Source organism: Thamnophis elegans, chromosome 1, assembly GCF_009769535.1.
Source record: "Thamnophis elegans isolate rThaEle1 chromosome 1, rThaEle1.pri, whole genome shotgun sequence".
NCBI lineage: Eukaryota > Metazoa > Chordata > Lepidosauria > Squamata > Colubridae > Thamnophis > Thamnophis elegans.
In genome coordinates, this window is record NC_045541.1 from 75,059,811 (window position 1) to 75,076,064 (window position 16,254).

The 16,254-nt window shown below is 35.6% G+C and overlaps 1 protein-coding gene across 7 annotated transcripts in view; it reads right to left on the minus strand.

Moving 5' to 3' along the window:
• Positions 1 to 16,254, minus strand: part of PPP6R3 (protein phosphatase 6 regulatory subunit 3) — a 60,717-nt gene that overhangs the window by 41,550 nt on the left and 2,913 nt on the right. For 6 of the 7 annotated variants that reach the window (XM_032220969.1, XM_032220988.1, XM_032220978.1 and 3 more), the window contains exon 2: positions 7,619 to 7,768. The gene's annotated coding sequence lies outside the window, so the exon portion shown is untranslated. Of the gene's footprint in view, positions 1 to 7,618; positions 7,769 to 13,778; positions 14,248 to 16,254 lie in introns of those variants that run through there. The other variant, XM_032220959.1, reaches the window with a different exon arrangement.

Sequence of the window (16,254 nt, forward strand, 5' to 3'; positions counted from 1 at the left end):
CTGTAAAGATTGGCACATGAAAGTCTAGCACTGTTAGGGGGCATCAAGCCCCTTTCTGAGACAATCTTTGCCACTGCTGGAGCTGTCGGTGCAAATGGAGAGGATACCAGCTTGTGCACACTGGCCTTGGCTGTCACTCCTCTAGTGGCTAGAGCCTAGGATCTAGCCGCTGAATGGGATTCAGTGATTCTATCTGTCCAGGTGGGTCACTAAATGATCTACTCACAAATTTAAGTCTTGGTTAATTCTGCAATAGTCATCAGGAAGATTTGAAGAAATAGAAGGAAATTTGGAAGGAATAAGGAATGACATGTCTACCCTTGCTGAGGGACTGAGTCGAAAGCTGGGAAGCCCTAGAAACAGAGGAGTGTCTCAACAGCTTTGACAGACTCAGTCCAATCAGTGAGTAGACAAGGTCAACCCATTTCTGGATCCTATCTTCACCACAATGGAGAACAGGTGGTTTTTCTAGAAACAGAATGCTGTGTTGTTAAAACAGCCCAGTATCCCCCACCCCCATTACACAGGATCCCTTTTCTCCTTTTTATTTGTAAACTGTGCAGGACTGCTAAGGAGTCAAGGGGTCTTTAAATGTGTGGATGGAATGATGAATGAATAAATAAATATCTTCATCCATTAGTAGAGGCTGGAGTACAGAATTTACATGGCAGGTTATTACATTCTCCCTTCAGCAAAATGGTTATGAAAAATCTAAGAAGCATTTCCATACTATAACCTGGGCTAAGGTCAATATTGTTGACAAAACACCCTTGATGAAGTATGTATTGAAATGCTCCAAGGGCAAAAAACATTATTGTATGCCAAACTACCACTGCAAGGATCAACAAGTACAACGTTCAATATGTTTAATGAAAACAAGTAATTTTCCAATATTCTTGACCTAAAAACCCTCCAATTATGGGTTCTATAATATCAGCAACATCAGAGCGCTGTGCAATCAATATCCATTAATGATTAAATATTTTAAGCAACTGTACTAAAAAGCATCTCCTGAAATGATATCTGAAGATCAGCAAATATATTGTGCATTCTTTTGCAAAGGCAATGTATTATCTGAAATACCACTGTCAATAACTAAAAAGAGGTTGCAGAAGAAAGCTTTTAAATTACTAAGATGGTCTTACTATTAGCTAAATATTCACTGAAGAAAATGTTTTGAATATAAACTGTAAAACAATTTCTACAAGGAAAAAAAATCCCTTGACTATTTATACACTGAGGAAAAAATATATAGACAAAATCATAGAATAGCATATTACTTCAAAAATTATATTGATTGTAAACATTTCGTATGGAATATTGACAAAATAAAGTATCTGCTTTATTGATAATGCTATGATAACCCTATGAAAAGGAAAGGAAAAGGACTTTCAACAAATTAGGAAAATTAAAATTAGATTTCATTTGTCTTCAAGACGTTCAAATAAAAAAACAACAAAATAAATTATTGGAATATCCCAAAATTGGGAAACACTACTTCTCATTATCACAACAAAAGAAAAAAGATGTGATTCTATATATTAAAGAAACAATAAAAGCAAGACAAATTTTACAGATGAAGAGGGGAGAATTTTGACAGTGGAGGTACCAATGAACTATAAACAAATACTTTTGATAGCGATATATGCACCAAAATATAAACAAGAATTTTTTAATGAAAAATTTTACTAACAAATAGTTGCAAGTTGAGGACGACATGTATAGGGATAGCCTTGGAATAATCAGGCAAACTAAAGTGTTTTCATTCCAAGGCAAAGTACTCAATAGGTTGAGGTAGTGTTATTTAGGACACTGGAAAGATCATAGCCTGCTTGTTGGTGTATGGGAAATATCTTACTTTTCCTCAACACAAAAACAAGGTATTTTGAATTCCAGGATCACCAATAGAAATTCTATTTTCAAACAATCTGATGAATTGTAAAAATATATACGTGTCTGGATGCATGAGTTTATCCAAAGATTTGTTTGAGCATGACAGGAGGAAGAAAACCCTCCATCCACTCCCGATTGCCATAAAACCCATGAGAAATCTGGCAATTAGGTATAGTACCACCATTAAGTCAGTATCAACAACTTTCTTTACATTCTTCTTAAAGTAAGTAAGGCAGTAGTTATCCTGGATGAGTCTGGAATCAACTAATAAACTCAAGTAAGACAGGGATACAGCTAAACTTGTGCTTCCCTGTTTCTGGAAAACTTTTTTTAAAACGTTTTTTTCAAATCCCACTCTTAACTTTGGGCAAGCAAGTATCCTTTGCAGACCAGAATACTTTCCACTAAATTCTGGTTATTTATTTTTACTTTCAGAATGTGAGAAACTGTTTCTGGAAAATGCCCTGACACGAAGTCTAAAACATTGTAGTAGCTCTGAAAGGGGCATTATCAGTGAATATATTTAATATTTATTTAAATCAAATGTATACAGTGAGATCTGTAAAAACTATTATTCCAGAATTGAAGTCATTTATAGAAGCATTTATTTAGAATATATACATTAAATCAAAAATTCTGAGTAACCAGAGACAACGCTATTACAAGATCATCTTTTCATGTAGATGTAGTTCTCAACCTATGCCCACAATTGAGTCCAAAATGTATGTTCCTGTGAGAAATTTGTTAAGTGAGTTTTGCCCCATTTTATGTCTTTTCTTGCCACATTTGTTAAGTGAATCACGGCAGTTATTAAATTAGTAACCCAGTTGTTAAATGTATCTGGTTTTGCTTGTCAGAAGGTGGCAAAAGGGGATCGCATGATCAAGAGACACTGCAAATGTGATAAATGTAAATCAGTTGTCAAGCATCTGAATGTAAATCACATGACCATGGGGGATGTTGGAATGGTCATAAGTTTGAAAAATGGTCATAAGTCACTTTTTTTCAGTGCCCTTGTAACTTATGCAAGTACCATGTCACCTCAACAATAAGCAGCACCCACATCAAGACAGGATTTAAATTATAAGCACACTTCCATAACCTAGAAACAAACATTGATAAGTGAACTGACTAAATATCAAAGATTATACCATGTTTCTCCTAAAACATGACCCACCCCAAAAAGAAGGTCCAGCACTGTTTTGTGAGCATGTGTCAAAATTAAACCCTACCCCCAAAATTTGATCCTATTTAAGCGCATGCACGGCCAGGCTTGTCGGAGTAGACGGCAGGCTTTTTCAAGTGGACAGCTATCAGTAGCTGAAGTGACCATTACAGGTACGCAAAGGTGCGCAAGGTGCATGGGTTGTGTTGCTTGCTCTTTTCAGCCATGAAAGAAGCAGCCCGGTGACCAGGCGAGGTGCGTGGGGGGAAAATTAAGACACCTCTCGAAAAGAAGACCTAGCTGTTTTTTCGAGGGTCAAAAGAAAATAAGATCCAGTTGTATTTTCGAAGGTTTCACAAAACAAACTGTTCAAATAGTTTAAGTAACATCAGTTTGAATATTCTCATTTCACCACTTCAACATAATCCTGGATTATATACTTGATATACTTGATTTATGTAATCGACTATATAATTTTCATAGAAAAGTTTTCATGGGGCAGCAGTTTGTAATAGTTTTTTCTTTCTTTTTTTCTTTATCTTTATAGCTTATGTCACCAGGCATATTTCAATTAAAGCACATTTTTTGAAAGAAGAAATTAAATATTTAATAAGATTTAGCACAGTGAACAAGCACCTGATTTAATTTTAAATTATTTCCCAATAATCCAATGCTTCAGCTTCCAACCCAAAACTGAGCTAACAAGAACATACAAAGGGTTCCAGCTCAAAATGTCTTTTTTTTGTGTGCAGAAAAATCATTTTGAGTGTTTCTAAATTTTTTCCTTAACTCAAAACAAAGGCATGTTTTACATTGGCTCAAGTATTTGGATGCTCTACATTTTTTTCTTTCATAGTTTTCCCAACATCTTTAAAGGTTCCCTATTTCCTAACTAAAAAAACAAAACAAAAAAAATAACAATAAAATCATGAAGGGTGGGAGGCAGAGGGACAAAGATATATTAAGAAAGATATACATGCAGCAGGCTTAAGTTTCATATGGTTATTTTGCTGCTGTTGCAGCAGCTGTGATACCAACTGCCACCATATGAAAAAAATCACTAATACTAGGACAGGCTATCTTTCATTTCCATAGGAGGTAGCAATGCCAGGTCTTGTTTTATCGATCCAGGGAGTGAAATGCAGCTCAAGACCAATGGTGACCCCCCATACAACCAGCAGATACTAGGTTAAAGAGGTCCTGAGACTAGTATTGTAACCTTAACACTTTGAGTAAGGATTTGTGTTACATTGCCTAAATCCAACTCTAAGATGTGTATCAGCAGAAGCAAGGTCCCAGAATGACCCAAAAAGGTCAGCAGAGGCAAGAACACAAAAACACTTGGGGTATCAGGTCCTGGGCTTTACCAAAATGTCTCTGAAAATGTTGGCAATATTAGGCAAACTGTGTTTCTAACTATTTCTAACTATCAAAAAGATAAAAGCATCCTTTCTGAAAAAGAGGAAGCTGCCATAGCAATTGTAGCAGTTATCCATAAGCAAATAGCAAGTGATTCAATATTACTGAAAGTTACATGTGCTTTTGCCCAAATGATGGTTTCAACAACTAGTCATTATATTCAATATGTAAAATATCTTGCGTCTCTTCCATCCCTCATTACAGAATCCCCTTGTGCACCCTTTCAACCTTGACAACTGAAATGCATATTTCTGCTACAGTGTGAAAGCGTGAAGGTGTTCAACAATAAATACTGCACACTATCCTGACGTGATACAATTTGGTACAGCGTCATATACTTTCTCTTGTGCAACCAGTTTAAAAAAAGGTGACAACTGTTTGGTTCCTTTGGGCTGCAGAAATAGAAACGTATCTCCAAAGCCTTCAGTGCTTGAATGTTGAGAAGACACACTAAGCCAAGTTCTTCTCAAAACCATGTCTTTGGGAAAGGCCATGGTTACCATATACAGCAAATAAGATCCTAGAAAGGCACAGCTTTGACAGACCAACTGAGAACTGGAACATATATTGCCAGCTGGATCTCTCTGGATACTAAAGACACTATGTGCTGGCAAGCATATGCAACTGGATAGGAGCACAGCATAAGTTTTATTAGTCTTGAAGTCAACTTTTAAGAGGAATGTTTTTAGTAATGATATATCCAAGGCAGGGAGATTGCCTAGTTCCTTGCATTCTCAATGTATCATGCTTTTGACAAGCAAAAGAGGCCAATATTTTTTTGAATAATCAATGTACAGAACATTTCCCGAACTTGTTCCTGAACTTCCGGTTGGCCTGTTGGGACCATTTTTCGCCCTCCCCAACCTCCAGAGGCTTTTCCTGAAGCCTGGGGAGGGCGAAAATGGCCTCCCCTGGCCTTCCAGAGACCCATTGGGACTGTTTTTCACCCTCCCCAGGCTTCAGGAAAGCCTCCGGAGCCTGGGGTGAGGGGTTGCATGCGCAGGTAGGTGGAGAGGATTGAATTGGCGGGGGCATGCGTGCCCACGCCATAGCGCGCAAAAACAATTTTGGCATGCCATAAGAAAAAGGTTTGCCATCACTGATCTAACCCATTCAAAACATTCAAATGGAGTATTCAGTATAAGTTGGTTTTGTTTTGAAAAAACGTTTTTCTGTTCCATGAATATTCTTTAACTGTAGCGGCCATATCAGAGAATACACCATTTCTGGACCAAACCAATAAGACTGCAACTTAAATCCAGCTTCTTAAATAAATGTAAAGTTAATCTGCACGTGAATTTCAATTATTAGCAATACAGGCAGATTTGTGTAGAGATTTGTATACAGGTGAAACTCGAAAAATTAGAATATCGTGCAAAAGTTCATTTATTTCAGTAATGCAACTTAAAAGGTGAAACTAATATATGAGATAGACTCATTACATGCAAAACAAGATAGTTCAAGCCGTGATTTGTCATAATTGTGATGATTATGGCTTACAGCTCATGAAAACCCCAAATCCACAATCTCATAAAATTAGAATATTACATGCAATCAATAAAACAAGGATTGCACATAGAACAATATCGGACTTCTGAAAAGTATAAGCATGCATATGTACTCAGTACTTGGTTTGGGCACCTTTTGCAGCAATGATGCCTCATTGCGGCGTGGCATGAAAGTTATCAGCCTGTGGCACTACTGAGGTGTTATGTAAGACCAGGATGCTTCAATAGTGGCCTTCAGCTCTTCTGCATTGTTCGGTCTCATGTCTCTCACCTTTCTCTTGGCAATGCCCCATAGATTCTCTATGGGGTTCAGGTCAGGCGAGTTTGCTGGCCAATGAAGCACAGTAATCTCACGGTCATTGAACCAGGTTTTGGTGCTTTTGGCAGTGTGGGCAGGTGCCAGGTCCTGCTGGAAAATTAAGTCAGCATCCCCATAAAGCTCGTCTGCAGAAGGAAGCATGAAGTGCTCCAAAATCTCCTGGTAGACGGCTGCGTTGACCCTGGACTTAATGAAGCACAGTGAACCAACACCAGCAGATGACATAGCTCCACAAATCAACACAGACTGTGGAAACTTCACACTGGACTTCAAGCATCTTGCAGTGTGTGCCTCTCCAGTCTTCCTCCATACTCTGGGTCCTTGGTTTCCAAATGAGATGCAAAACTTGCTCTCATCAGAAAGGAAGACTTTGGACCAATGAGCAACAGACCAGGTCTGTTTTTCTTTAGCCCAGGTAAGATGCTTCTGACGTTGGTTGATGTTCGGGAGCAGCTTGACAAGAGGAATACGACATTTGAAGCCCATGTCCAGGATCTGTCTGTGTGTGGTGACTCTTGAATCCTTGTGAAAGTCCCCATCACTTTTGAGTGGCCTTTTCCTGACAATCCTCTCCAGGCTGCGGTCATCCCTGCTGCTTGTGCACTTTTTTCTTCCACACTTTTCCCTTCCACATAACTTTCTATTAATGTGCTTTGATACAGCACCTTGGGAACATCCAACTTCTTTTGCAATTACCTTTTGAGAATTTCCCTCCTTCTGGATGGTGTCAATGATGGTTTTCTGCACAACTGTCAGATCAGCAGTCTTTCCCATGATTGTAATTCCTACTGAACCAAACTGAGAGACCATTTAAAGACTCAGGATCCCTTTGCAGGTGTTATGGCTTAATTAGCTAATTAGAGTGGGACACTTTGAGCCTAGAATATTGCACCTTTTCACAATATTATAATTTTCTGAGATTGTGGATTTGGGGTTTTCATGAGCTGTAATCCATAATCATCACAATTATGACAAATCACGGCTTGAACTATCTTGCTTTGCATGTAATGAGTCTATCTCATATATTAGTTTCACCTTTTAAGTTGCATTACTGAAATAAATGAACTTTTGCACGATATTCTAATTTTTTGAGTTTCACCTGTACGTAACTAAAATCTTTAAATAAAAAAAAACTACCAAGGGGGTTGGGGGGGGGGGGAAACCTTTATAATTTAATGAAAAAATACTGAAAGAAAAAGAGCATTTAAGTCAATCAAATTTCTGGAACATAAAGGGTTTAGCCAATACTTTGAAAATCAGACATATATATTTTTACATAACCCTCCAGAGGCAAAAATATGCAAAATTTCTTACCTGTTAAAAGAAAAGTTTATAAAGGAAAAAAAAATCTAGTCTTCTTAGCTCTTTGCCCATTACAAGGTATCCTGGCAACAGCAAAATCTTTCAGTCTACAGTATTAGCAGATTAGAGACTGAATTAGGTTAAGATGCAGCAGGTTTCTTCCTACAAAAACAAAACAAAAACAATTTAATTACATCAATATAAAATTTAATTAGCCAATTCTATTAGAAACCAAAAAGATAAATATATAGACTTATCAATGGCCACATGTTATAGATTTATAAAAATATATAGCAGCCTGTTTTATTTTCTTTTTACATGTGCTTTTTTCCCATGAAATTTGAAAAATACCAATCGAGGGGGGAGATGAGACATTTTTACTGATGCACACTAGGTAACTGAGAAAATCAAGATTATTAATAAGAAATCAATCTGTACTTCACCAATTAGATAAAGCCTTCAATGACCTTTGTATAATCAATGAATCAGTCTTTAGTTTTTCAATTATGTCATACATGAGAAAAGTGTTCAGAAAAATGGGAATCTCAGAATATATATTTTGTCCTCATGAGAAACTTAGATCATGAACCCATAGTGCAGGCAGAATATGATGAAATAGACTAGCTCCAGAGAGCTAGATCCGGAAATGAGTGCAAAGATCAGAATTGTGCAAACCTGTGACATTCTACAGAAGTGAAAGTTGGACTCTGAAAAAAATAAGGTAGGAAGAGTACTGACACTTTTGAACTTTGTGTTGGATAGCCAAGAAAACAAATGGATCACTGAACAAAACAACCCAGAGTTCTTGCTTGAGGCTTAAATTACCAGTTGTCCTATTTTAGACATGCTATGTGAGGATCTAGCTCTCTGGAAATGGCTCTAATGTTGGAAAAGGTGAAGGAAAAAGAAGAGACCGGGAGCAAGATGGACAGGTTCAATTAAAGTAGTCACTAGCTATCATTGGAATAACTGAAGAACCAGCTTAGGGACAGAAAATGTATGTGGTTGCTTAGAGTTGATATCTACTTGATGGCATGCAATGAAACATTCAATCAATTTATAGATTATAAAATCCTAATTATTAGGGGGTGAAGCAGCTCTCATTCATGAATGGTAAATATTTTGAGTTTTTAGTACAAAAATTAATAGGATGTGATAGAAATATTCTGAGTGAAGATTTTAAAAAAATCTGTGTTCATAATATTGAAATCTAAGATTATCAATGAAACTGAATTGGGACATTCATGACATAAATAACATACAGTGCATATTGTAAAAAAAGGAATTTATTAAAAGATCATTCCACCAAAGGAGAGCGGTAAGTGGATTTGATAAGTTGATGAAAATCAGAATTATTGATGGTTAGTAGCAACAGCAACTTCAAATTATAGCCCTTACTGAAGGCTATATGACTGCTATTGTACTTGTGACCTACTTCTAACTTTCTTAAATATCTTCTTAGACACAATGAGAACAGCATAATGATCTAGAGTTTCATCCAAAGGCTTTCTCATATTCTCATTATTTTTCAAATATAGAGTATGTATAAACACCAAAAGGTTTGTGTTTTTAAGGAAGAAAATCTAACATGGTAGTTCTATAAAGATTATATATTTTATCTATTATGAAATAGATAAAAGGTAAATTAGATTTGTTTTATTTTGTTAGCGCTTAGTTACATGTAACATGTCTATAAAGTTCAAGTTTAAAAACATTTAGCAAATATAATGATTATCAGATATACACACAACTTGTATATTCTACTCAGCTAGAGATATGCAATACTTTCTGTGCATGGAAATTTTCTGATGTTTTGGTCTGTTTTTGGAATGAAATGGGTGCTTGTTCTAGCTGTGGACTGAAACACAGCTATTTCAGAGATGAATAGTCTAGGAAGGTTAAAAAAGTTAATGAGTAAACAATGACAGTGAACTACATGTTAATGTGAATAATACAGAATATGTATTATTGGATTATCAATATATTTCATTCTGAATTTTTGAGAAATAACATGAATTTTAATATGCAAGACATTCAAAACAGATCGGTTTCCATAGCTATTTGCCAAAGAACTGGGAAATGTTGTTCTAAAAAGATATCTAAATCTTCAACACACTTTTACAAAACTAAAATTTGCAATTCTCAGACTTGTTTGGTTTAGAACATTAACATATTTACTAATGCCGCTTCAGTGAATGACCAATAACATATTTTACTAATGCTGCTTCAATTTGATCTGATGTAGGCTGCAAATCTGATAGTGAAAGTGTCCTTTCAATGCAACATATAAAATAAAGTGATTAAATACATTTATGAAAAATTTTGGAAGCATGGTTTTAATTTTGATGTGTGATATATGTATGTATGTATGTATGTATATGTATATGTATGTATGTATGTGTATGTGTATGTGTGTGTGTATATATATATATATATATACTTAAAGTCACAACCCCTGGTATGCCCAAGAATGGGAGGAAGGTCACACTTCCACTCTCTGTCATTAGGCTCGTCACAAGAGACCATCCAGACAGAAACCCAATATTTTTTACTGTTGCCTTTTTTGTTACATTTGTTATATTTATGCTGATAAATAAATAAAGCCGTTTTTCTATAAATATAGGTGGGGTGTGTGGAATGTTGGCTTTGTTGCTTTAAACGGATTAGTTGGCTGTGTTGTCACATTTTGATTGGTTGATAGAATTGATATTTGGTGAGGGTGACTGGTGATGGTGTCGTGTTGTTCTGGGTCCTGTGTCGGTTTTTGTGGCTGGGAGTCATTTATTGACTAGGGCTAGTTTCCAGATGTCTGGTAGGCGGGAGGTATCATCTTGTTTATTCATTTTGTGGCAGTGTTTCTCTATTTCGATAGCTTCCATAATTATTCTCTTGTTGAAATGTTCAGTTTGGGAGAGTAATTTGGTTCCTTCAAAATCAATTTCATGTCCTGTTGCTTTAAGGTGCTGGAAAAGGGAGGAAGTTTTTTCTTCTTTTCTGACTGCATTCTTGTGTTCTGCGATGCGTGCATTTATTCTCCTATTAGTTTGTCCAATATATGTGGCTGGGCAGATTTTGCATGGTATTTCATAGACTCCTTGGTTTTCTAGCTGGATCTTGTCTTTGGGGTTTCTTAAGATGTTGGCTGTTTTATTTATTTATACACACACACACACATATCACATTCATTTAACATAATTATATAAATAGATAACTGTAAATATTAAAGCATGCCAGATTGTAATTAATTACAACTTTTACCTTTTAAAATGAAAAGAAAAGCTTTCTGGTTAGACCACACTTTTTTCATTATAACTATTGATTAAAACAAAGATTTTAGTAGCAATATACTGTAATGGCTAATAAATTTATTGGTGGCTAAATTATTTTGGATTGGAAATAACATCGATAAATAACTGTGCTAATAATTTGGGGTCAAGCCACTGTAAATGATGAAGGTAGAAAATAGTAAACACATAAACTTTAACTGGATGGAAAATTTAAAAAGAACAGTGAAAAACCTATCCCTGGTATATAGTCCATTGCAGATAATAAACTTTTGGCTTTTAGAAATAGGCTTCAGTGTGATTTAAAATTAGTAAACATTTCATAACGGATCATATAACAGACCCAAAGACCAAACCCTTAATAGGTTCAGATGCAATTTCTATCGTGACTATTCTAGCAACACTATTACAAATCACAATACAAGTAGTCCTCAACTTATGACTGATTGTTTAACAACTGTTAAGAACAGGTAGTTTACAGCATGTTAAGGATGCATGCCCTCTGTAAAATGTCATGCCACACATCCTCAGTCATGTGGCCACATTTCGAGTGCTAGGCATTCAGCTTGCCTTTATAGCTTTCTTCAGTGTCTTGCAGTTACATGAGCATAATTAGCCACTTTTTTGCCCATTTCCAGCAAAACAAAAAACAAAAAAACTCTCATTCAAGAGAATGACTTCACACTCATTGATGTGATAGTACATGGGTTTTAATGAAAAAGGTTTGCACAATACTTCTAAATGAGTAAACTGCTAAAGATTATATTGCTATAACACTTCTAACTGAATAAAACGTTATAGGTTTACTTTTTAATTACTTTGGAAGAATCTGAGGAACGTACAAAAAAATTGAACACACAAATATTATTCAGTGCCATAAATAGCAGTGATAATCTGAACAAAAATAACTTGGAAAGCATTTCAAAGAAGAATGTGTAACAAAAGCCTAATTCTGCTAACTCTAAAATTCAGTTTTGTCAAAACATTTTGTGGTTGCCAACATACACAAAAAATATGGCAAACATGACTATGACTCTTTTTAAGGAAGATACTTCAAAAGCTCAATTACATCTTGAGAAGGGCACAAAATATTCTCCATCATTACAGAAATGTAGTATTATTGGGAATAACCAATATACCGTATTTTTGGACTATAAGATGCTCTGGACTATAAGATGCTCTGGACTATAAGACAAACCGAGCTTTGGGGGACGAAAACAAGAAAAAATATATGCCTCCCAGCAATCTGCCTCCTTGCAGCAAACAGCAAGGTCAGCGTCAGCACAGCCTGATTTAGCATGAACAGATGATTGGTGGTTGGATAGGTCTCCTGGAATTCCGATGATCAGCTGTTCAAGGCTGTGGGGATTGCTGCCGCCAATCAACACCTATGTGTGCCCCATTTTCGGCCTCTGGTGGTGATAGGCGGTGCCTGGAATGGACCGAAAACCGGATGCATGGAGGCAGAAAATGGGGCACGTGAAGGTATCTGCAATGGACTATACACCAGGGATAGGTTTTTCACTATTCTTTTTAAGTGTTCCATCGAGTTAGTTTATGTGTTTACTGTTTTCTACCCTGCAACCTAGAACAACTGATTTAAGTCTTAAGTTTCTTGAAAACGGACCTACGGTCGGAAAACAGGCCGTTTCCCGCCTCCAGAGGACCTCTGGGGGAGGCATTTTCCCCCTCCTCTGGCTCCAAGAAAGCCATGCGTGTGGTGTATGGTGTGTGTCACACGCACATGTGCAGGGGGCATGGTGCAGGGGGAATTAAATTATGGGGGCTGGCACACGAGCGCATGTGATAGAGTGTGTACACATGCTTTTGGCACCCAAGGCAAAAAAGGTTCACCATCCCTGGCATAGGACATGACAATTTAACCAAAAATGTTACTGAAGTACAATGATTAGCACTCCCTCCTCCTTTGTGAAACTGCTCAGAATTATTAAAGAGAATAAACACAAGCCTACAGACTGGGGACTGTGAAACTTAACACCTTTAAAAAGAAGAAAAATCATTTTTAGATTAGGCTTATACAACATGCTATACCATAATGTGATTCAATTGGTTTCAGCTTATTTGATAGGAATCCATTCACTATTAGTTAATAAGCTCTTTTTAATAATTTGGGTTTTTTTCATATATATTTTTCTGTGGAACTCAATAAATATACCTAGATCATCCCATATAGTCTTTTCTCAGCAAATGTTTTATCATATATTTTGGACTAAGCCTGTATTTATCTTAGATTATTATGGATTAATCTGATATGATTTTACATTTTGCAACCAATCCAAAAAATGTTCTTAAATACTTATAGCATTTGCTGCATAGACTTTGAAATTATGTAATAATTCATCTTATTTATGTTCTCCTTTAAAACAACTAGTGTTCAAAATAGACTGGTTTAAATGCATATTAATTAATGCATTAAGGCACTGAAGTTTCTTAAATTATCAGACCCTGCCTTTTAGGCCCATGCTAGCTTCCTTTTGAATATTGTTTATTTTATTTCAAATGACCTTCACATACATTTTGAGAAGAGATTCTATTTTTTAAACATTCTACACTCTGTGTTAATATATTACTAACTGTATTTCTCAGTTTACACTGTTAGTATATATTAACAAAAACAAACTGAACGAGCGCATCAATTTTAGTCCTCAAATTACAATGGCAACTGGGGCTGGAATTACCGTTGCTAAGCATAAAGTCATATGATCACATTGCTTAGCAATGGCAATTCCAGCATGAGTCATTAAGCAAAGATCTCATGTGACTGTGATTTCTGACTTGCTGCCAGCTTTCCCATTGACAGTGTTTGTGGCAAGGAATGTTGGAAATTATGATCACATGATTATAGAAATCCTGCAATGGCTACGTACCATTGATTTCATACACTGGTAACTTTGAACAGACACTAAACAATGGTTGCACCCTGAGAACTGTATGTATATAAAATTCATTAAACTCAAGAACAAACTTCTATATTCACCCTGCAACAAAAAAATTAAAAATGCAAATATATTACAGTTATAGAGAAATAAATTTTGTAGCATGCTTCCCTGAAAATATGACCTACCCAGAAAGTAAGTTCTAGTTTGATTTTTACACATGAACCCAATATAACTCCCCCCAAACTAAGACCTAATTAAGACCCCACCCAATCCAGAGTGCACAGGTAAAAATTAAGCTAGGGTGGGGATGGTGTGTGTGGAGCTGCCCTATTACTTACCTTCAGATAGTTGCAGCCACGTCTCGCACTTCTCAGCCCATTTCTTCTGCTGCAGCTGGCTTTCCTGAAGGCCTCTGTAGCCAATAGCAGAGCTCCAGATCGACTGCAGAGGCCTTCAGGAAAGCCTTGCTGGATGAAGAAGTTCCTGAAGGCCTCTGATAGCGAAAAAGAGGGGTGATGCATGCAAGTGAGGTGAGTCAGTGGACGACACACCCTGAAAATAAGACCTGGTGCCGTTTTTGTGGCAAAAAAATAAATAAGACAGGTTCTTATTTTTAGGGAAACACAGGTATTTAAGGAGGAATAATCAAAAGCAACCGGCTTTTCTCTCACACATTATTATTTCTATTTCACAATGGCTGCATTCACACATAAACTATAATTTGTCCTCTTGACTCACCATGATGAGCACTTTTTATCCATTATAGTTTAGCACCATATATAAATTACATCAATAACCTGAACTTATAAAAAACTTACAGATTTTTTCCTCATCATCCAGCACATTCTATCATATTCTTCCAAAATCTACTTTATAACCATAAAAAGATAGTACTAGATACAAAGATGGAACATTTTTTATAAATAATTTTATTTCACGTATTCCTACTTATGTATTTTGGGCAGCATTCTGCTCAAGAGAAAGAACAAAAAAAATGAATATAGTCCCTTCTGCTTATTTTTTTTTACCTAAGCAATTTCTAAAAATATTGAAGTTTTATCTACATATTACATTACTGCATGTCTACTAGTTATGTTTGCCTAGGCTGAAGTTTTCCATCTAAACTGAGACAATAATTCATCTGACTAAAGCTGAATTAATTTATATCAACTTTTTCACCTAAAAATGCTGTTAAATATCTAAATGACCACTAAAACTATTATTTATCTCAGATCCTATTTTGAACTTAAAAATCATAGTATCATTTTAATAATTTAAACTTTATAAAAAATCGAGAACAAAGCTAAATTATGAATTTTAGATCTCATCAGGCTGTCTTTCTTGTCAACATTTTAAAAAGAATTTACAGTTATGCTAGAATTTTATCAAAAAAGCATAAAGAATTGAACATTTCTCCCATGTATTTATCAAATTGCAAATACTATAGTGTGTCCTATCAAGAAAAAGCATGTGTTCATCTCTACAATTTCACTAGCAGCATGATAAGTAACTTTGGGGGGGGGTATCTTTTTAAACAAAAAAGTATTATCTCAAACACTGCAGCCTCATTTAATTTAGTGTCTTCTGTCAAAGATGATGATTCTGAATTAAGAATATTTTCTCAGAAAAAATATTGCATAAAAACATTTTGATCATGGATTTCTAGTGTCCAGTATCATTTAGCAGAAAAGCTTAGATCACTAATTACTATTTTTTTAGAGACATTACCATAGAGTAGGACTAGTTTATTGCCCAACTAATTTTGGCAAATAAAGACATCTATGATCTTTTTTTCACACTTGTGCAATTAGAGAAACACCATAACTTGTTAGAATGTGCATTAAATTTAAGAACACTTCTGCCTTTTATTTCAAGTAACTTTCAGAAAAAAAGAATACCAGGCAAATGTCCTCACCCCTCTGCATTTCTAAGCAAAAGTTTTTTGAATCCAGTGGCCCTTCTTTTCAGGTTATCAGTTATATATGATTACAACCTTAAGGTAGAACTCCCTCCACTTGAGCTGGTGATCCATGGGCAAGTTTACATTGTTTTTAAAACAGCAATATGGAAGCAATTTAATTGTGATTATAACCTTAGCTGTAAATTTTTAAAAAAATCACAATCTCAATCCCTATCTTGTATGATTCACAGAAAATAATTTCATTACTGGATGTTTTGCATCCTACATACAGTAGATCTCAGCAATAAAAATATTCCATTTCCAATAAATAGGTCAGTAAAAATAGCTTTGAGGGTTTGTTTTTTTTAAAAAAGACAAATCAAATGAATTCTCAAAGCAACTGAAAAAAGTCACAAAGACAAAAGAATTTTAAAGTTAGTTAAGCTGAATGGCAATATAGATATCTAAATTCAATTAGTCTCAAAAAATAAGCGGGATCTAACCTATTTACAGGAACTTCACACAAAAGGCAACTGTAAATTACTTATGTATTGTTGCCACAAA